Below are 22484 nucleotides of genomic sequence, written 5' to 3'. Positions count from 1 at the left end.
TCTGCTGAACTTATCAGCCTAAAAATGTTTTTTTTTCAAACTGCCCTTTTGGACACACTCTGGTTCCCCCTCAATTGCAACGTGTTTTCGTCTCTTCTGTTCACAAACACTTGGCCCACCTACACAAGTGAGGTATAATTTTTACCGGGAGACTGAGGGGAACGTTGGGTGGTAGGAAATTTGTCCCCGGGCAGTGATCCCTCACAGAAATGTTGGAAAATTTGATTTTTTAGCTAAATTTGAAGTTTGCTGAGGATTCTGGGTAAGAAAACATTGGGGATCCATGCAAGTCACACCTCCCTTGACTCCCTCGGGTGTCTAGTTTTCAGAAATGTCTGGGTTTGGTAGGTTTCCCTAAATGGCTGCTGAGCCCAGGACCAAAAACGCAGGTGCCCCCCGCAAAAACAGGTAGTTTTCTATTTGATGCTTTTGATGTGTCCAGATAGTGTTTTGGGGCATTTCCTGTTGCGAGCACAAAGCCTACCCACACAAGTGAGGTACCATTTTTATCGGGAGACTTGGGGAAACGCTGGGCGGAAGGAAATTTGTGGCTCCTCTCAGATTCCAGAACTTTCTGTCCTGAAATGTGAGGAAAAAGTTTTTTTTAGCCAAATTGTGAGGTTTGCAAAGGATTGTGGGCGACAGAACCTGGTGAGAGCCCCACAAGTCACCCCATATTGGATTCCCCTAGGTCTCTAGTTTTCAAAAATGCTCAGTTTTGGTAGGTTTCCCCAGGTGTCGGCTGAGCTTGAGGCCAAAATCCACAGATAGGCACTTTGCAAAAAACACCTCTGTTTTCTCTGAGAAAATGTGATGTGTCCACTTTGTGTTTTGGGGCATTTCCTGTTGCGTGCACTAGGCCTACCCACACAAGTGCAGTGCCATTTTTATCGGGAGACTTCGGGGAACGCTGGGTGGAAGGAAATTTGTGGAACCTCTCAGATTCCAGAACTTTCTGTCACCGAAATGTGAGGAAAAAGTGTTTTTTTAGCCAGATTTTGAGTTTTGCAAAGGATTCTGGGTAACAGAACCTGGTGAGAGCCCCACAAGTCACCCCATCTTGGATTCCCCTAGGTCTCTAGTTTTAAAAAATGCACAGGTTTGGTAGGTTTCCCTAGGTGCCAGCTGAGCTAGAGGCCAAAATCCACAGGTAGGCACTTTTCAAAAAACACCTATGTTTTCTTTGAGAAAATGTGATGTGTCCATGTTGTGTTTTGGGGCATTTCCTGTCACGGGCCCTAGGCCTACCCACACAAGTGAGGTACCATGTTTATCGGGAGACTTGGGGGAACATAGAATAGTAAAACAAGTGTTATTGACCCTTGTATTTCTCTACAATTTTCCCTTCCAAATATAAGAAAGTGTGTAAAAAAGACATCTATTTGAGAAATGCCCTGTACTTCAGATGCTAGTATGGGCACCCCAGAATTCAGAGATGTGCAACTAACCACTGCTCCTCAACACCTTATCTTGTGCCCATTTTGGAAATACAAAGGTTTTCTTGATATCTATTTTTCACTCTTTATATTTCAGCAAATGAATTGCTGTATACCCGGTATAGAATGAAAACCCATTGCAAGGTGCAGCTCATTTATTGGCTCAGGGTACCTAGGGTTCTTGATGAACCTACAGGCCCTATATATCCCCACAACCAGAAGAGCCCAGCAGACATAACGGTATATTGCTTTAAAAAATCTGACATTGCAGGTAAAAGTTACAGAGTAAATCGTAGAGAAAAATGGCTCAATTTCAATATGTTTTTATTTCAGTTGTTATTTTCTGTAGGAAACCCTTGTAGGATCTACACAAATTACCCATTGCTGAATTCAGAATCTTGTCTTCTTTTCAGACATGTTTAGGTTTCTGGGACACCTATTTCTGTCACTGACTGGAAGGAAGCTGAAAGCACAAAAAATCATAAAAATGGGGTATGTCCTAATAAAATGCCAAAATTGTGTTAAAAATTGGGTTTTCTGATTTAGGTCTGCCTGTTCCTGAAAGCTGAGAAGCTGATGATTTTAGCACTGCAAACCCTTTGTTGATGCCAATTTCTGGTAAAAAACCACAAGCCTTCTTCTGCAGCCCTTTTTTCCCATTTAAAAAAAAAACGAAATTTTCACTGTATTTTGGCTAATTTCTTGGTCTCCTTCAGGGGAACCCACAAAGTCTGGGTACTTCTAGAATCCCTAGGATGTTGGAAAAAAAGGATGCAAATTTGGCATGGGTAGCTTATAGGAACAACAAGTTATGAGGGCCTATGTGCCCTGCCCTAAATAGCCAAAAAAAAGTCCTGGCATCTGAGGGGGAAAAGGCCTGGCAGCGAAGGGGTTAATCTACATGACCGTAGCGTTGTTAACACAGGGAAATAAACATTCTAAAATTTTACTAAAGGTGTGGTTCTTCATGACTGAAAGGTCATGGTGCCTGACAATTACTGACTCCATTGATTCTTTATTTTGTTTATTACTAATGACTATTGATTATTGTGCATTGATTATTGATTATGTACTGGAGCTATGGTAAGAACTTCTTAGTTGCGAGTCAAAAGGTTCATCAACCTATTCGCGTCCCCTTGTAAGTTTACTTATTAAGGTCTGACGCGCTAACAGTTATGGTAGCACACTGATGGTTAGTCTCCTTAAGAGCTTGCCATAGATGTCTGGTACAGAGTGATAACAGAGACGGAAAGAGATAGATGGTTCGCCTCCTTGGGAGCCTACCATAGACGTACAGTACAGAGTAACAGGTGTTCCAAGAGATGGTAGCAGTTTGATTAGCTGGTCTTTTCGAGAGTCATTATTATTGAGATTTGGAGTTTGTTTTTCAATGATGATAATTGGACAGAAAATTATGTTCCCTTGAGCCCAGAAATGACTTACCCAGGTCCAGGATCCTGCTAATGGGTGTTTGAGGATGTTCCAGGCGTTCTAGTGATAGTGTGAGTGAAATAGGTTGCGCTTGCACAGCTTATGCAAATCGCAGGTGAATTGTGAGGTTTGTGAGGATTTTAGGGAGTTTGCGTACTCCAAATGAAGTTGTAGTAGGAGTGTGCGTACTCCGCAGTGTGAGAGTAGGGAAGTCGTTAACTTCATATGTGTGTGGGGATTTGTGCAAAAAAATTGTCCATGTGGTTGTTGATGTACGGACCCTGTGTGGTCTAAGACTCCGGACTATATGGAAAAGTGTATGAGACATTTGGTTATGTGTTGTAATTTGTCTGGTTTAGTAAGTTAATCCGGTGTGGTCAACAAGTCAGTGTGTGAGTTAAAGTGGGTGAAGGACAATTTCAGCTGAGATTGGTAAGTCCTATATGCACCAGGACAGACCCATTGATCAGTTGAGAGTAAAATTTGCAGGTCGAATTTTGCTTGAGAATCTGGGAGACAGAGAAAGAGGAGTAGCTGTAAGTGTGGAAAGAGCCATCAGTGGGAAATCCCTAAGGTTTCTGAAGCAATTATGTCACCTTTCCTGTACTAAACCAGCAGGTTTGTTTTTGGTTTTGATAAAGTGCTTGCAATATTTTGTATTAGTTTTGTGTGAATTGGAGCTTAGGAGGACGAGCCGCAAGACTTTGTCAGCCACAGAATGTGTGAGTGTGACGTAATTGGAGCCACGCTGGGATAGGTCGGTTAGTGAGAAGGGTGGCGCACGGATTGGCAGCTGTCCATGAGAGGTAATTGGTTGAGAACGTCGGTGAAAGGAATCTTGGGATTAAAAGTCACTTCCTGATTTGATTTTGAATAAACAAAAAGTAGAAAAGATGAAGTTTTTCAAAGCATTTAAAAGTGCCCTAAGGGGAGATAGGTATATTACATTGAGTGTAGGCGAGGCTACACCACCAGAAAATTCACCAGCTTACATTGTAATGGAAGAGAGAGGTGTGCGACATGCCTTTGGTTAACGCAATGGTGAACAGAGAAATATGGGAACTTAGGGGCATATTTATACTCTGCTTGCGCCGGATTTGTGTCATTTATTTTACGCAAATTCAGCGCAAACCTAACACCATATTTGTACTTTGACGCCGAACCCGCGAATGCCAAAATTCCACAGTGTGCGCCATTTTCTCGATGCATGAAACCGCCTTGCGTTAATGACATGCAAGCTAGGCGTTCCTGTCCGAAAAATGACTTAAACACCTGTGCGCCATATTTATCCAACCGCATAAAAATGCCGCACGGCTGGGAGGTGGAGGTGGAAAATGGCGCACAGCCAAATTTGCGTAAAAAATAACACCTGTGTCAGGGCACGCTTTAAAATGGGGCAAACACACCAGTACTTAAGGAAAACACATAGAAGCAACATCAGAGCTCCAAAAGGAAGACATGGAGGTGCTATTCATCCAGCATGCACTGAGACGCAGAGCACAGGACCAACAGCAGCAGCTTCCACCACACCAAGAGGGACCCCAAAGGCAACGCCGAAGAAAGAAGAGAGTATTCCGGACCAGGACAACCCTTCAGGGCCTCAGGGAAATGACATCATCCAGAGGGACAGACTAAACTGGCAAGCCATACAGCAGCTGCTGAGCCACATTGAGCCACAGTGGGCACCCAGCTTGCAGACACCCCACACTGTTCTACCAGAGACCAAGCTGCTTGCTGTCCTCCACATGTTGGCAAGTGGCTCTTTTCAAACCACTGGTGCCCTGGTTACCGGGATCTCACAGCCCTCATTCTCTGCCTCCTTCCCAAGGTACTGGATGCCATCATCTCCCTCACACCCCGCCACATCAGCTTCCCCAACACACAGCTGAAGCAGCAGGAGACCAAACAGGGCTTCTACCCAATCAATGGCTTCCCACATGTGCTTAGTGCCATTGACTGCACACATGTACGGATTGTGCCACCTGCTGCAACCAAGCTTCTATACCGAAACAGGAAGCACACACACTCCATCAATGTGCAGGCCATTGTGGATCACTGGGGATTGATAACCAACATTGTGGGAAAGTATCCTGGCAATTCATCTTCTGCCACTGCACCATCAATCAACACTTCCAGGATGGACGATATGGAAATGGCCTACTTCTTGGTAAGTATAGAAACCTAGTTATGTACCCACAGCACAGCAACCCTGTAGGACACACAACACATACACCACTACATTGACACAAGGCCAGGAAGACACTAAGGTTGTGACACTGCTAGTCATGTTTGATATCCTGACCCAATGGGATACACACCTATGGACAAATGACAGATGCAAATAACAACAGATGCCACTCCAGAGACACAAGGGACCAATTTAAAACCACACAGTGACAATGACATGGACTTAACTGGCAGTACAACTTAGAAAATGAACCTTCCAGCATCCCATTAATAACACTCAATCACATACCCTTCAAACCAATACGTACTGTGTAAGGGGTATGTAAGATGTTTCGCTGCATGTCAAACACCATGAGACACATAGCATGATGATGATGACTCTAATGAATGGGACATGGAATCATTGAGGCTGTACCAACATCTCACATCACCCCTGGGGTGACATTGGCCGCTTCCAATAAGGAAGTAGACGGTGCTAAGAACAAATATTGATGTGACAATATTGCAAAGTGCACATTGCTGCATATATGGATTGAGACAATTACACATATACACAACAGATGTACAGGCATATGGACCTTCTGACAATTACAAATTCACCCCCACAACCAAGTTAGCCACCTTACCTGGACCAGGTTCAGTAGTGTAGGTACACGTTTGAACATGAGCCAACTTGGTGAGGGCACAAAAATAGGTTTGCGTAGAACTTATCACACATGGGATATTTGTGCATTGTCAATTTTCAACACTTCAGTGCTGCCAACTTATGGAGATATGGTGTTTATTGACACCTAAACAAATGAAAAGGCCTCACTGTTGTTTTTCACATGCTATTGCATATGTTGAATTGGATGGGATGTTCAGGCCATATAGTGCAACCGTGTTACCACCACTGTGGAATTGATTCTGTGTGTGGAAGTATTATGTCACCCCCAGGGAAGACACATGGACTCCTCTTTCAAATGACACAATGCATGGGAGTACACAATGTACTGCAAGTGTACAAAAATACCGCTGATATCCGGTCAATCAGCCAAACACCAGTTTAGGTAATGAAAGAACCCAATGCTGATGGTACATCTAAGAAGCGTAGGATTCCACACAATAACACAAACACAGATGAGTCACAGACAACACAAGATAACAACTGCCATGCAAAGTGATAATCATGGTTGAAGCTCCATCAAAACTTTTTCACTCATTTTCTCTTTCAGCTGATCAGGGGTATGGGATCCAGCCATGGATCATGACCCCATTTGCCAACCCAAGCACAGCATCAGAGCGTGCCTATAATGAGGCACATCGGAGGACACGCACCATAGTAGAGAGGATTTTTGGCATCCTGAAGTCAAGATTCAGGTGCCTCAACATCACCGAAGGCAGCCTCTTATATTCACTGGAAATGGTCTGCAAGATCATTTTGACCTGTGCTATCCTGCACAACATATGTGTAAGGAGGAACATTCCCCTCTATGAACCAGAGCCACAAATGCCCGAAGAGGAGGAAGAGGAGGATGTTGTCCATCAACATGAGGGGGACCATCCATACACTGCAGCAGGATTGCGTCGGAGACAACACATTGTACAAAACTTCTTTTAACTCTTGTCACCATCAATACTGTCTTACCATATGTCATTAAACACCTCATTTAATCACTAAATCATGGTCTGGGTAATTATTTATGCATCACATGAGCCATAGGAATCACAATCAGAGTTTAGCCTCATGGAGCAGTGCAGTAATACAAATTAGGATACTGAAAAAGCCACATCACATTTGATGGGTATGAATGTACACCCAACTTCACACACAGTGTAAATGACATATATCGTGTTAATTTCACATTTGAAGGGCAATATCAGAGTATCACAGCTATGGCACACATCCATGTTGGCAATATGGTTCATCGCAGCATATGGCACACAACTAAGACACCATCAATCATAAGTTAAAACACTGCTTCATACATGAGGCAGTGGATGTGCTATTGCATTGGTAACAGGAATGTATGACCAGACCCTTGACAGCAGTAAGTGTGACATCAGCTATCTCTGCAAGGAGCATGTGTGACAAGAAGTCCATGTAAGCTGCAAATGGATAGCACGAGTGCCCCAGGTATGACAAGCATTGCTCATAAAACATGCCCTATGCATGCCATCCCAGGTTATAAGTCCTGCCACAGGCATGTATTCAGGCTCGCCCCACCCTTCTCTAGGGGACCCTGTAACTAGACTATTTGTACCCTGCCAATTCTTAATCTACGCACACCCAGACTCACATTCTGACTCCCGAGTGCTTTAGTATGGCATGCCATAGTCCTAGTTCATCTGTCTGCATGGACTTCAGGTCCGAAAATGCACTGCCTGGTAGTCTGTAGGTCCTGTAATCACCTGTCCGTTGCTTCCCATGTGAAAGATACTGTTGGCCCTTTGAACTTGATTCTCACCTACAGGACTTGTGATAGACTGAAGCTGCACACACCTGTGAGCACTTCCATGCAGACCAGCCATTTGAACCTGTACTGCCATTGCTGCTGCCTGGAACTGCTTAGAAGCTGCCATTTTATGTATGTCCTTGTTGTGCATTGCCTTATAAACCAGTTGTGTAACACAGCCCTTGGGTTATTGTGTAACGTTGCATCCCACAGCACAAAATCAGTTTTTATTTTCCACAGTGTGGTTCCCAGTCAGAGTCTGCTCACTGCGCATTTGCCTTGTTCATGTTAGTTCCTGACAGAGCGTGCATCCTGTTAGCTTGATTGGTTCCTGTTTTTGTGTTACCATAGAGGTTCCCTGTGGCTACATTTGTCTCATAGTTGCTTTCCATGCCCTCACTTTCCTCCTGGGGTATTGTGTCTGGTAAGTCTACGATTCCACAAATATATTGTATGGTGTAATCAGTTAACTTATCGTATCATGGTTTGGGACATGTATTCAAATCCCGGCCCTATCCCTTGTCTGGGTTTCATGTATTCATAAGTGACAAACAGTGCCAGTGTACTATCGCTGTATGCATGGATTGGGTATGGTGCCTCTAGCACAACAAACAATGTTTGCTAATGTGCATGAAAGGACAAAACATGTTTGTGCCCTGACGGTCCACACACAGATTCACATTGGCTGCAACCCAGTGAAGGTGCTTGCTTGGTGACTAGCTGTGAGATTAATCAGCACAGAGGCACTGATGTTCCCTGTTGCCGTGGGAATTTTAGAGGACACCCTGTGTACAAATGTTGAGATAAAACCTGCCGGGTTCTGTTTACTGATCCATTACATTTGTGAGCACACCAAGGTTGCCCTGTTGTCAGCCTCATAAAACTTCTGCAGTGCCATAGCTGGACTTTCCCCATGTGTGTGGTAGACTCCTCTTTGGCTTTCGGTCAATTCTGCTTTGAAGGATACTCTGTTAATGCAGGGACTGGCTCCACGGACTCATGACTAGATCTGCACGTAACTGTGACAACATGGAGGCCAATAATGACACAGGTACACATGGCCACACACTTGAACTGGACACCTTTGTGCAATTAACCACTGAAAATATTTCAACACATGCAGCATGGTCTGCTGGTCCTCCACTGCCACACGAGAAACATAGGTCATATATATGACTCAAACTGTGGAGTGACATAACATTTTTGGATTGGTTTTGGGACTCTGTGTCACAAACACTGTACCTACATAGCATTTTCAAATGCCTGACTCATGGGTAGTATACAAACAAGTGACCAGGAAGTGGTATCCAACATTCTTGTACATGTGATGGCTTACTCATTGCCATTATCAGCCATCCTCTATCTATCCTGTGCATAGTTTGTCATCCTCTATTGACGCACAACCGCTCAAACTGGGTAATACTAATTTTTATTCAAAATGTTTGGGTAGCTGTTGCGTCAGGGCAGAGTGCTTATCCGGTACAACAACATGAGTATTATGGTCTGCAGTAGTGTGGTCTGGCACATGTGCCCAAACACTGGAACGCACAATGCAGGTGTAAACAGCCTATCTCTGTACAGTTACAGCTTTCATGTACGTTAAAAATGAGAGAAATTACAAAAACACAGTAAAAAACAGATATTTTGACACAAAAGCGTCAAAAAAGACGCATATGCGTCAAAATTCACTGCATATGCGTTGAAAAATGACGCTCACAGCCATTATACATCCATTGGACCCAAGCGGTAATTCCTACACTGTACCCCATGAAATTGGTTACTAATGAAAAATATTTCGAACTATGAATGCAGGGAAATTTTAAAGCATTTGCCCCCAAAAAAATTGACGCACAGCCTTTAAGCGTCATAACATTTTTTGTTTGGGGACTGTTGGGCTGTTTGTGGGTTACTTAACTTTCATTTTCCTCCCTCCTTTCCCTGTACTTTCCTCTGTACCCTTTCCTATAAATATCATTTTGGTCATGTTGGGTAGGCCACATCTGGGGAGAATGGGTGAGGAGGAGCTTGGGGCATTCATTTGGCTGGTGTGACACTATCTCCCCCTGATGATTGAGGATGGTGGAAGGGTGATACAAGGGTATCACACAGAGGCGAGGAGGCTCAGGTGGTCCAAGGTGCTGTACCATCTGAGGAGAATTTTCAACACAGCGTGCAACGACCACCAACTCAAGCACCGCTGGGCTGACCTTGTTGCCAGAGAGCAAGACCTACTGGACCACCTGAGTGTGGTGAATGGTGGCCCTGTAGGTGAGTACAATTCAGACTAATGTGCACAAATAAATGCTCTGTATTGATAGTATCAGATTTGTTGATATGCTGCATGCAATGTTTTTGGACATGTGGAGTGCAAGTTAAATATACAGTGGCCCTGATTTATACAATATATGCTACACATTACCGTCATTTGTTTACGTAACAGCTGCATAAACTTACAAAACACAACTTGATCTTGTAAATTAGAGCTGCTTTGACATCAATAGATGATGGGAATGCGGCTCTAACATATGCTTCATTCATGGTCTGTGAGTGTACCAAGAAAGAGATGTATTTTACAAACTAAAGCAAGGCATTAATGTGGTCCCCAATTATTTGGAATATATGTCTGAACTGTATTCCTGGCCATACGTACAAAGTTCCTCCTAACCTCTGGTAATATCTTAGGCTGATACTTTGACTTGCTTTGTGCCGCAATTAAATTAGAAATGGATGCCAAAGTAATGCACATGGGTTAATATCTACATGCTTGGTGCTAATTTCCATTGCTGTAGTGTAAAATTTTAAGCAAATGCTACAAATTGAGGAATAAAAGTTATCTCTGGCCCTCTGTTCATTGTCCCTGTGTGTTTAATTTGCCTTGGGCACAATAGCTGGAACGGAGCTAATGCATTTGCCATCTGTGTCACTTTATAGCCATGCAATTCTCATAAGTTATTGGGTCATCATGGGATACCTGAAGTTGGTGATTGCATGGTCACAATTTATAACTTGCATGATGTTGTGCAAGGGACCCCTGACCGATTCCATCATACATATAAAGTGCCCAAATACTTTGCTACTTTACGTTTTGTACACCCCTGCTGATCTAGTGCAGCATATATACAATAGCTAACTTTCCAGTATGAAGGCTATCAAAGACATTGGTGTATGCTAAGATCAGACGACCAGCATTCCTGTGACTGCTGCCATTCCCAAGGTGCATACAAATAGAAACCTACATCATCAAGATTGCCACAGCAGGATGTTTTCTAAACCATGTTTCAATAATGGAACAGTGTCAGTTTGCTGTATACCCGCAGATCACCCAACTTGGCTAATGTAAGATGATGAATGTGGCTAACTGTGAACTCCTTTACCTGATATGGGTACACAGGGTAATGAGTGACACATTTCAGGTGCAATGACTACACCTGTGCCCATGCATTCTGTCACGGATGACCAAAATAGGCACTGTCAGCATATATTTCTTTGTTTTATTAATTTAGATAAATTGCAAATCCATGTTTAGCATCGGATTGTCATCAAGTAACACACAGGATCCCTGCCATTATAGTGTCATAGGGGACATATCTCGCTCAGGGTACACTGTCAATGTAGCATATGTAACCTACAGACAACACAGGCCCACATGTATTGAACCATAGAAAGCATGATAATTCATGAGCTAAACTCAACCCTCATGAGCATCACACAGTAACTGATTGTCCCTCGATGCACAAGGCACAATACCTGAGAGACTGGTATTGCAGTCCACCAGGAACGTGGCTTGGCATGTCTCTCATAACAACAGATGAATAAATGGAGTTCACTCTAAATTAATCTGCAACCAACAGAGGAATCATGTTTGTCACCACATGATTGTTAGGGCCACTGCATGTGTGCATATGTGTGTGTATCACTCACTGGAGTGACAGGGTCAATACATGTTTGCAATGGTATGTGTGTTGGAGTGTCATCATGCCTGAGGGGCTGTACTATCAGATATAATGTCACACACAGTATTTTTTTCTTCAAAGTGATGTACAGTGCACAGACATTGAGCACATTTCATCCTTCCATGTGTTACAGGTGGACCTGCCCCCTACACAATTGGAGAAGTGGGTCGATTTGCAAACCCAGACATATCCAGTAAATGTTGATATTTCTGTTCTGTGTTGTGTTTGCATCTGTTGTGTGATTGACTCCTGTGTGTTGGACACATAGCAAGGTATGATGTGCTGGAACATGATCTGATATGTGAGTTGACTGGAGTTTGACTTTTTTTTGCCATATTTGAGTTGGACAATCTGTGGCGTAGAGTCATCCTTTGGGATTGTAGTGCAGTGCTGTAGGAATTACCATGTGAATAGGGTGACATTTGTTGTTACTTTTCTTGTAATTAAATATTTGGAGGAAGCCATTTTCATGATTTAGTCAGCAACTCATACCCTGAATCACACAGAGGAGGGATGCTGAAGTATTACCCACATACTTGAACCTCCCTGTTAACTAATGAACATGTAGGACTGTATGTTTGACTTCATAGCAGCATCTAGCTCTACATGTTGTGCTACGTTTATGTGGCACTTGAGTAGAATGTCATAGGTGTGCATGCAGCTCAAGCCCAGATGGGTGATTGCATCTATGTGGTTGTTGTAGGACAGGTATTGATGATATCAAATGATGTTGACAATTGTCTGCAATTAGGAACATAAATGTGGATGTGATTGTACAATGTTTGTGTCTATCCTAGTTGGACACCCTCCTTACCTGTGGTGGATTGACTAAACCCATGAACAGCTGTCCAAAGCTTTCTGGCTGTCCTTGATGTTTGAAAGTATGTGTTGCATGTCCATCCCCCCTGAGACACAGGCTTAGGGTTATGAAATATGTGTAGCTAGGTGTGAGAATCCAAGTGTAGTACACAGACATGTTATTTAGCAATTCATTTGTTCCAACCTAGGATACCCACTCGTGAATAGCAACTGCATACCATTCTGGCAATTCCATTTACAAATCACAGATCTTGTGGCCCTTGATTGATCCAGAAGATAGTCATTAGTTGGCCTGTCACATGGGGAGGTCTTGCAGCATTTGTTATGTGACTAATGGCAGAACAATGATGCTTAGATCATTTAAGTAGGTACACATCTTTTTCAGCATTGCTGTGCTGTTAGATAGGACATGTGTAGGCTGCGTTGGCATGTACTTCCTGAGGGACACTCTGTGATCTGTACTGTGATTTGGCATGTTTAAGCTAATTTTGAATTTCATCAGTAGCTGTATCACGCAATGATGTAACTAATGTTTGGCTTCATCTTTTTTAACAACCGCCAATATGGATGCCAATCAGATCTGTGAATTCCAGTGGAGGGCAATGCGTTACCGCCACATTCTGGATGTTGAGTCTGGGTTCCGCCACATGGCATGGCGTTATGGCCATTAGTGAGCCACAGGGGTCTGGAGGGCATTTGCGCAAGGGGGCCCATCTCTGTCCAGAACAACCGCCACCACCAGCACCACCACTCCATCCCAAGTGGCACCAAGGATGACAGCCACCACTGCAGGTCCCTCTACATCCTCCGCTCCTAGACCACTGACAGTAGCCCCTGCACCACCCCCTCCAAGCATGGCCACGGCAACAGCACAACCCTCCACAACTGGCACACATACCACCCCTGCTGCAGTCATTGACAATGTTGATTTTAGGAACATGCAACGTGACATGCAACGGATGTTGCACAGAATGGACAGGCTGCAGCAGGAGGTCTCCCAGATTAACAGGAGAGTGTGTGGCGTAAAAAAAAGACCCTGCAGAGGGCAAACTTGTGACTTTGAGACCTTCAGCCATGATTCCCTACCCTCCCTCCTCTTTCCTGGTTCTTATATTTAGTGGGTTTAGGGGGCTTAATGTTAGGTTAGAATAGGCTGTTAGTTTAGTTAGTATCAGTGGGTTGGGGGTGGAGGGTATGATATTTTTACATTTTTTTGTGGGTGGGTTTTTGTGTTGAGGGATGAGGTTGGGGTTTTTGTGTATTAAAAAAATATATAAATATATATATATATATATATATATATATATATATATATATATATATATATAAAAAAATAAAAACAAAAAATATATAATTGTTTAGGATAAGATAGTATGTGTTTAGATTAGTATATGTTGTCCTCCAAGTGTCCCGTCATATAAGGGGGGCTGGGGGTTGATGTTTAGGTTTAGAGTGTTTAGTTAAATGTGATAAGTAAGTTTAGCTTAGGGTAGTTAGGGCCAGTTGTGGGTAATGTGCAGTTAGGATAGGTCAGGTTAGTTAAGGTGTTTCCCCTAGTTTTATTTTCCTTTTTAAAGTTCAATAAATATTTAGGTACTCCTTTACAGTATGTGTCATGTGCTTGGGGATCAGGGCATTTGCATGGGTAAACAGTGTCAATTTAGTATTTGCATTTGTGTTCCATCCTGCATCCAAATCCCAATGAGCTGTCACATTGGCAGCTACACCAAAGCTACTTCTCTATGCATCTGCCATCCATTGCACCCACCACTTAAGGTTACTATGGTTCCCAATATGTTGTTAAGTTTGTATGTATGTTTTCAATCCGTCATACTTTGAGACCAGATTTTGTCTCTGGGCCACTGTGGTACGTCTGCCTGCAGCCTGATGTTCATGTGAACCCTGATAAGGTGAGTGATTGTAAAATCTTATGTAGTACAGTATACATAACTCACACCTATCATTTTTTCCATTGTACTGCCAGGTTACTTATTTGTCTGTGCTCTCGTACACATCCATTCCTGCTGTATGGTGTGAGTGTGATGAAATTTTAGAGTCAAATGTCACATACCTAAATATTGTTTAGAAGACAAATTTGAAGACATTGTTTTTCTGCTTAAACATCCTTTGAAGCAGACGTATTCTGTCAAACACGGCATTATACTGTAAATTTTCAATGTTCTTCAGAAAGAACCCTCAGGAAGGGCAGATGATGGTACAATCCAGACCGCAGTGCATAGTTATCAGCCCACAATCTTTCAAGGCAGTTATATTGACATTCTATGGCCATTTACAAGAGGCAAACATCACTAATCTCCTAAACGGTTAATGTGTCACATTACACAGAGACAAAGTGGTTGTGTAAGTGCTATTTATTTTAAAGTGCTGTAGTGCTATATTTACATAGTCTAGGATTGTGAGTCCTTTAGTGTGACACCTTCTATTGCGATAGTACACAAGTGCAAAAGGTTATGTCATTGGACATGCTGGGTTGAAGTGTCAGACAGTGCAGAGGAACATGAATTGCCAATGAGGTAGTGAGAGACAATCACAGAGCATAGTATTAAGGTAAACAGTGGGCTTGAGAATAGTGCATGTGAGCTGCAGTTGCAAGACTGGCATGTTACGAATCACAGGACCTAGGATATCAGTGCCCATGTGGCAAGGACTTGTGCTACCGGGGTACTCTTACGGATGAAGGTGATCTGTTCCACGTCTTCATCTTCTGATGTGTGTGTCGTCTCCTCTGCCCTTGGTGGTGGTAGGTTTGATGGGGAAATACAAGCTTCAGTGTTCGAAGACGTGGAGACAGAAATCCCGGTAGCTGTCAACTGTGGGGCTATTAAGGACATTACTGCAGCAAGGAAGAGCTGCTGGTTCTCAAGTATAGCAGGTACATCTCTGTGGTAGGCAGCCAGGTCGGCCCTCAGGGGGTCAATAGTGCATTCGTGCACGCAGCGAAAGGTTTGGTGTGCAAGGTGTTGTGGCAACTCCCTTACTGCTGTGCTGATTTCCTTCACACTTTGTTGAAGTTCTTGCAAGATAGATGTTAGTTCTTGCATGGCTGCTGCCTGTTCTGCAGATGACATCATGAACGAACACATCCCCTCTAGGCTGGCTGCATATTTTGCATCCCCACCGCACCTGCTTGGCAAGCTCCTGCTGTACTCCAACTACAGTCCTCTCAAAGCTGGTGCCAGTGTTGTCACAGTCCTCAGCTGGGTTGGAGCTGGCAGGTCGTACAATTGGGGTGGTGGGTGGGTCCTCTGTGATGGCTGCTACTTCTGTGCTCCTCCTTGCGACTGAAGGTGGGGTCTGGAGGGTTGCAAGAACATCTTGGAGGGTCTGCTGGCTGATGTTTGTCAGCTCGTCATCCGTGTCATCAGGGAAGTTCAGGACAGGCATATCCCCAGGAGAGCCTTCGTCCTCTGCAATGAGATATTGTACAATTAGTGTGTCTGTGTTGTGCCATTTGTAATGTGAATTTCCTGACTTCCTATTAGTTGCACATTGTGATCTTGGTTCCTGTTCATTATTAATGTCATCAATATTGGCATTCTCTCAGGCCTATGCCCCACCTGCATGTCACATGTAGTGTGGGCAGTTTGGGGAAATGTCTGCGTCACATCCTCTAGGTGTAGGTTCTGCCCAAATTGTATGTTGCCACCTTCTTGTCCTACTCACCCCTCCGTCTACTTCCATTATCATGGTGTGGCCTTTCACTGGCTGTAGGTGTTCTGATGGCACTTGCACCACACTTAACAACCCAGTCTCAGATATTTCACATCCAGCTATATGTTGCGGATACCTAGCATATACTATGTATAGCATTGGCATGGCACAATACGGGTGTCAGCATTGGTAGTGTGTACTGCTGATGTTGGGGAATGTGTGCTACATTGAAATGCACTGATGGTCCTAGCAGTGTTCCATTTCCTCTTATGACTGTGAGGGTGTGTTTCACTAGCTCGAAACATATGTGCCCCCCTCAATGCTGTTGTCTTAGCAGTTTGACAGTTGGGATGTTGCATGGTGGCATTGCAGCTATTGTGACCCAGGCACAGGGTAGACCCTGATATATGCAGCATGTGTATGACATTACTGCTGTGTTCCACATAATGTTTATGACAGTGCCTGATGTTTGTAGCGACTATGGACATTAACATTTCACAGGATTAGCACATTGTTAGTAATTACAGGGGATTGATAACGTTGTCATCCTGAACCCTCTATTTTGGGTGTGTTTGATCCATGGGCACGTAACTGCCATTAGCTACTTGACCTGCACACACAGCAGAGGTGGTAGTGGCAACTGTTGTCAATGTTAAATTCCACTTGCAGATATGGCCTGAGACTGGAAATTGAGCAATAGTTCATGTAGCAACAAAACCAGCTGTCTAGTGACAGCATGCCAGTTTTACGTTGTACCCTATCCTCCTGGACTGGCTTTGCTTTTCCAACATCCTTGGCATGGCAGCATACCCCATGCAAAGGTTGTTGGTGTAGTGTTGTGCTGTGCCCCAGGTTTACCCAGCACAGCCCATGCCCCTGTGCCATGCCCCTTTGCCCTTTCCTCTACCTGATTATCATGGCTTACATGCATTGTGTAGTAGGTATGCCCCCCCAGCTTGCAGTTTACAATTAGGCATTTTAGTTCCCAATGCCACTTACCCTGCATCTGTGTTGTTTCCTTGTAGTCTGCGCTGTCCTGTCCTTGAATTCCTGAGACGATCTCCTCAGGGATGGCGGCTGCCACCATCTCCTTCATGTGGTCCAGGGCCTCCTGCGGTGCTGGACTCCCACCTCCAGTCTGCATTGCTGCCTTCCTGTTCCTTGCCATCTTTTCCTTGGTCCTGTGCTTGCATCCTGCCAGTGTTTCTTGCACTCGGTGACTGTTCCCCATACTTCTGCCACACTGTTGATCTTATGGACAATTTGTTGCCAAATTGCCTCGTTCCTCCCAATTGGCAATTTGGATGTGACAAATAGTTGTAGCTGGTGTTCCGTCACTTCTTTCACTAGTATTTCATGCTCCTCTGCACTGGACCGACACTTCCTTTTCTTCTTTTCCCTCTGCAGGGTCTTGTGTGGGTCCTCCTGGCTGGTTCCTGGTCGGTTGCCATCTTCCTGGGGTCTCTCATAGCTTCTGAAATCCATTTTGTGACTCCTTTGCACATTTTGCAGTGTTTGCACCGTTTTGTAGCAGGCATTCAAGCATTACAGTGTACAGAGACAATTGAGCTGAAAGACATGCTTCATTTTGTGTTCAGATTCGTGGAAGGATCGAGACCTGACATTAGCCAGATGATTGAGTCATTTGATGTGCTGGCTGGCAAAGCCAATTGATGAGGTGTTGCAGTGTGCGAAATACTGTAGTGATGAGATTGAGTTGAAGCAGAAAAAGTTGAAAGAGAAAGTGATGGTGATGCAGATTAAAGCAGCTCAAACAGGAGTGGAAGGGAATTTTCCACAGCAGTTGCCACAGTAGCAGCAGGGAAATATGGTGTTTCAGCCTCAGACGAGAGGTAGAGGTCGTGGAGGTAATATGAATCATGGTCCAGACTTAGTGGATTAGAATGATGTGCAGGGAATGAAGAAGCTATTGCCATGTCACATTAGCAGAGCCGTGGCACATTGGAAACAGGAGTTTCCAATGATGGTGCAGAAAGGTGTTGTTCAGCAGAGTAATGACATCAATTCATTCCAGAATGTGAGAGGACCGAGAGGGAGAGGTCCCAATCCAAATTTTCAGAATAATGTGAACCAACTGCAGAATTATCAGCCCGTGCAGCAGGTACAAATGCCCTGTGTACAAGTGTCACAGTAGCAGCCGATGCAGCAGCAGGTTCCCATGGTACCTAGACAGCAAATTCAATTACCTCAAGCCCCGATGGAGCAGCAACAGATGATGCTTTCTCAGCAGGTCAGAGGCAAAACAGAAATAGTAACAAAGTGCACCAATTACAGTTACACAGTGAGGATGGAATAAATGATGAATGGACGAGTGACAGTTCAGATGAGAAGCCATGTGTGCTTGTGACTTCCTTAGAGGTAGTGTAGGAAAGTACCATCTTGCCTGGCATGTTACCCCCATATTTCACTGTATATATGTTGTTTTAGTTGTATGTGTCACTGGAACCCTGCCAGCCAGGGCCCCAGTGCTCATAAGTGTGCCCTGTATTTGTTCCCTGTGTGATGACTAACTGTCTCACTGAGGCTCTGCTAACCAGAACCTCAGTAGTTATGCTCACTCTTTGCTTTCCAAGTTGTCACTAACAGGCTAGTGACCAATTTCACCAATTCATATTGGCATACTGGAACACCCTTATAATTCCCTAGTATATGGTACTGAGGTACCCAGGGTATTGGGGTTCCAGGAGATCCCCATGGGCTGCAGCATTTCTTTTGCCACCCATAGGGAGCTCTGACAATTCTTACACAGGGCTGCCACTGCAGCCTGAGTGAAATAACGTCCACGTTATTTCACAGCCATTTACCACTGCACTTAAGTAACTTATAAGTCACCTATATGTCTAACCTTTACCTGGTAAAGGTTGGGTGCTAAGTTACTTAGGGCCTGATTCTAACTTTGGAGGACGGTGTTAAACCGTCCCAAAAGTGGCGGATATACCACCTACCGTATTACGAGTCCATTATATCCTATGGAACTCATAATACGGTAGGTGGTATATCCGCCACTTTTGGGACGGTTTAACACCGTCCTCCAAAGTTAGAATCAGGCCCTTAGTGTGTGGGCACCCTGGCACTAGCCAAGGTGCCCCCACATCGTTCAGGGCAAATTCCCCGGACTTTGTGAGTGCGGGGACACCATTACACACGTGCACTTTTACATAGGTCACTACCTATGTACAGCGTCACAATGGTAACTCCGAACATGGCCATGTAACATGTCTAAGATCATGGAATTGTCACTGGGGAGACAATTCCATGATCCCCCGAGTCTCTAGCACAGACCCGGGTACTGCCAAACTACCTTTCCCGGGGTTTCACTGCAGCTGCTGCTGCTGCCAACCCCTCAGACAGGTTTCTGACCTCCTGGGGTCCAGCCAGGCCTGGCCCAGGAAGGCAGAACAAAGGACTTCCTCAGAGAGAGGGTGTTACACCCTCTCCCTTTGGAAAAAGCTGTCAGGGCTGGGGAGGAGTAGCCTCCCCCAGCCTCTGGAAATGCTTTGATGGGCACAGATGGTGCCCATCTCTGCATAAGCCAGTCTGCACCGGTTCAGGGATCCCCCAGCCCTGCTCTGGCACGAAACTGGACAAAGGAAAGGCGAGTGACCACTCCCCTGACCTGCACCTCCCCTGGGAGGTGCCCAGAGCTCCTCCAGTGTGCTCCAGACCTCTGCCATATTGGAACCAGAGGTGCTGTTGGCACACTGGACTGCTCTGAGTGGCCAGTGCCAGCAGGTGACGTCAGAGACTCCTCCTGATAGGCTCTTACCTGTGTTGCTAGCCTATCCTCCTTCCTAGGTAGCCAAACCTCCTTTTCTGGCTATTTAGGGTCTCTGCTTTGGGGAATTCTTTAGATACCGAATGCAAGAGCTCATCAGTGTTCCTCTGCATCTCTCTCTTCACCTTCTGCCAAGGAATCGACGGCTGACTGCTTAGGACGCCTGCAAAACCGCAACAAAGTAGCAAAGACGACTACTGCAACCTTGTATCGCTGATCCTGCCGCCTTCTCGACTGTTTTCCTGGTGGTGCATGCTGTGGGGGTAGTCTGCCTCCTCTCTGCACTAGAAGCTCAGAAAAGAATTCTCCCGTGGGACGACGGAATCCTCCCCCTGCAACCGTAGGCACCAAAAGAACTGCATCACCAGTCCTCTGGGTCCCCTCTCAGCACAACGAGCATGGTCCCTGGAACTCAGCAACTCTGTCCAAGTGACTCCCACAGTCCAGTGACTCTTCAGTCCAAGTTTGGTGGAGGTAAGTCCTTGCCTCCCCACGCTAGACTGCATTGCTGGGTACCACGTGATTTGCAGCTGCTCCGGCTCCTGTGCACTCTTCCAGAATTTCCTTTGTGCACAGCCAAGCCTGGGTCCCCGACACTCTAACCTGCAGTGCACAACCTCCTGAGTTGTCCTCCGGTGTCGTGGGATCTCCTTATGTGACTTCGGGTGAGCTCCGGTTCACTCCTCTTTGTAGTGCCTGTTCTGGCACTTCTGCGGATACTGTCTGCTTCTGTGAGGGCTCCCTGTCTTGCTGGGTGCCCCCTCTGTCTCCTCACGCAAGTGGCGACATCCTGGTCCCTCCTGGGCCACAGCAGCATCCAAAAACCCTAACCGCAACCCTTGCAGCTAGCAAGGCTTGTTTGCGGTCTTTCTGCATGGGAACACCTCTGCAAGCTTCTTCACGACGTGGGACATCCATCCTCCAAAGAAGAAGTTCCTAGTCCTCTTCGTTCTTGCAGAATCCACAGCTTCTACCATCCGATGGCAGCTTCTTTGCACCCTCAGCTGGCATTTCCTGGGCATCTGCCCAATCTCGACTTTGTCGCGACTCGTGGACTTGGTCCCCTTGTTCCACAGGTACTCTCGTCTGGAAATCCACCTTTGTTGCATTGCTTGTGTTGGTCTTCCATGCAGAATTTCCCTATCACAACTTCTGTGCTCTCTGGGGAATATAGGTGCACTTTACACCTACTTTTCAGGGCCTTGGGGTGGGCTATTTTTCTAACCCTCACTGTTTTCTTACAGTCCCAGCGACCCTCTACAAGCTCACATAGGTTTGGGGTCCATTCGTGGTTCGCATTCCACTTCTAGAGAATATGGTTTGTGTTGCCCCTGTACCTATGTGCTCCTATTGCAATCTACTGTAACTTTACATTGCTTGCATTACTTCCTTTTTCTATTACTGCATATTTTTAGTATTGTGTACATATATCTTGTGTATATTTGGCATCCTCATACTGAGGGTACTCACTGAGATACTTTTGGCATATTGTCATAAAAATAAAGTACCTTTATTTTTAGTATATCTGTGTATTGTGTTTTCTTATGATATTGTGCATATGACACCAGTGGTATAGTAGGAGCTTTGCATGTCTCCTAGTTCAGCCTAAGCTGCTCTGCTATAGCTACCTTCTACCAGCCTAAGCTGCTAGAAACACCTCTTCTACACTAATAAGGGATAACTGGACCTGGTACAGAGTGTAAGTACCCCTTGGTACCCACTACAAGCCAGGCCAGCCTCCTACATTGGTTGTGCAGCGGTGGGATAAGTACTTGTAACTACTTACCACTTTGTCATTTTGTACTTTTCATAAGAGAAAAATATACAAAACAAGTTCAGTGTATGTACACCTAACCAAAAAGTTTTGCTTTTCTTCTCTTACTCTATTGCTAAGTGCTGAAAAGTACCTCTAAACTTTCAAAAAGTTTCTAAAAAGTTGAAAAAGTTTTTTTTCTGTTTCCTTAAAAAGTTTTGAAACTTTTTCTTTCTTTTTCTGTCCCTTTAACCTTTTCCTATCATGTCTGGTACAGGCCCTACTCTTGATCTGGCCAGCACAGCTTATGATCTCCTTAGCTGGAAAGGTTTGAGGAGTCTCTGCATTGAAAGAGGTTTAGGGGTAGGGAAGAATCCCTCTAGAGAATTGTTGAATAACATGCTCATTGAGAATGATAAGGCCTTAGCTGGCACATCTGTTGAGAAGTTAGGAGATGGTTCACATTCTGACTCTGGGGCACCCCCAATAAGAATGTTAGATGGTATCCTTCCCAACCTGCCCCTTAACAGACCTCCTAGCATAACTGGTACTAATGTGAGCTCTCATCACAGTAGGGATGTCATTCCTTTAGGCCAAGTTGTAAGGGTGCCAACTGTTAGGGACAGGTCTCCTTCTGTTCATTCACATCATTCTTCTGTGTCAAAGCATGCCCAACCCACCCACCCTGATGACAGAATGTTAGAAAGGGATCTCAATAGATTGAGAGTGGAAGAGTCCAGACTGAAGCTTAAACAGCAACAGCTGGCTCTAGACAGGGAAACTTTAGTCTTAGAAAAAGAAGGACAGAAGTTGGGGTTTGGACCCCATGGTGGCAGCAGCAGTATTACATTACATTAATCCTGTAAAAGAGCATGATTCTAGGAATCTGCATAAGATAGTTCCCCCTTACAAGGAGGGGGATGACATTAACAAGTGGTTTGCTGCACTTGAGAGGGCCTGTGTTGTACAGGGGGTCCATCAAAGGTAGTGGGCTGCTATCCT

This window comes from Pleurodeles waltl, chromosome 2_2 (genome assembly GCF_031143425.1).
Source record: "Pleurodeles waltl isolate 20211129_DDA chromosome 2_2, aPleWal1.hap1.20221129, whole genome shotgun sequence".
In the NCBI taxonomy this organism is placed as follows: Eukaryota; Metazoa; Chordata; class Amphibia; order Caudata; family Salamandridae; genus Pleurodeles; species Pleurodeles waltl.
Note: the sequence above shows the minus strand (reverse complement) of the source record.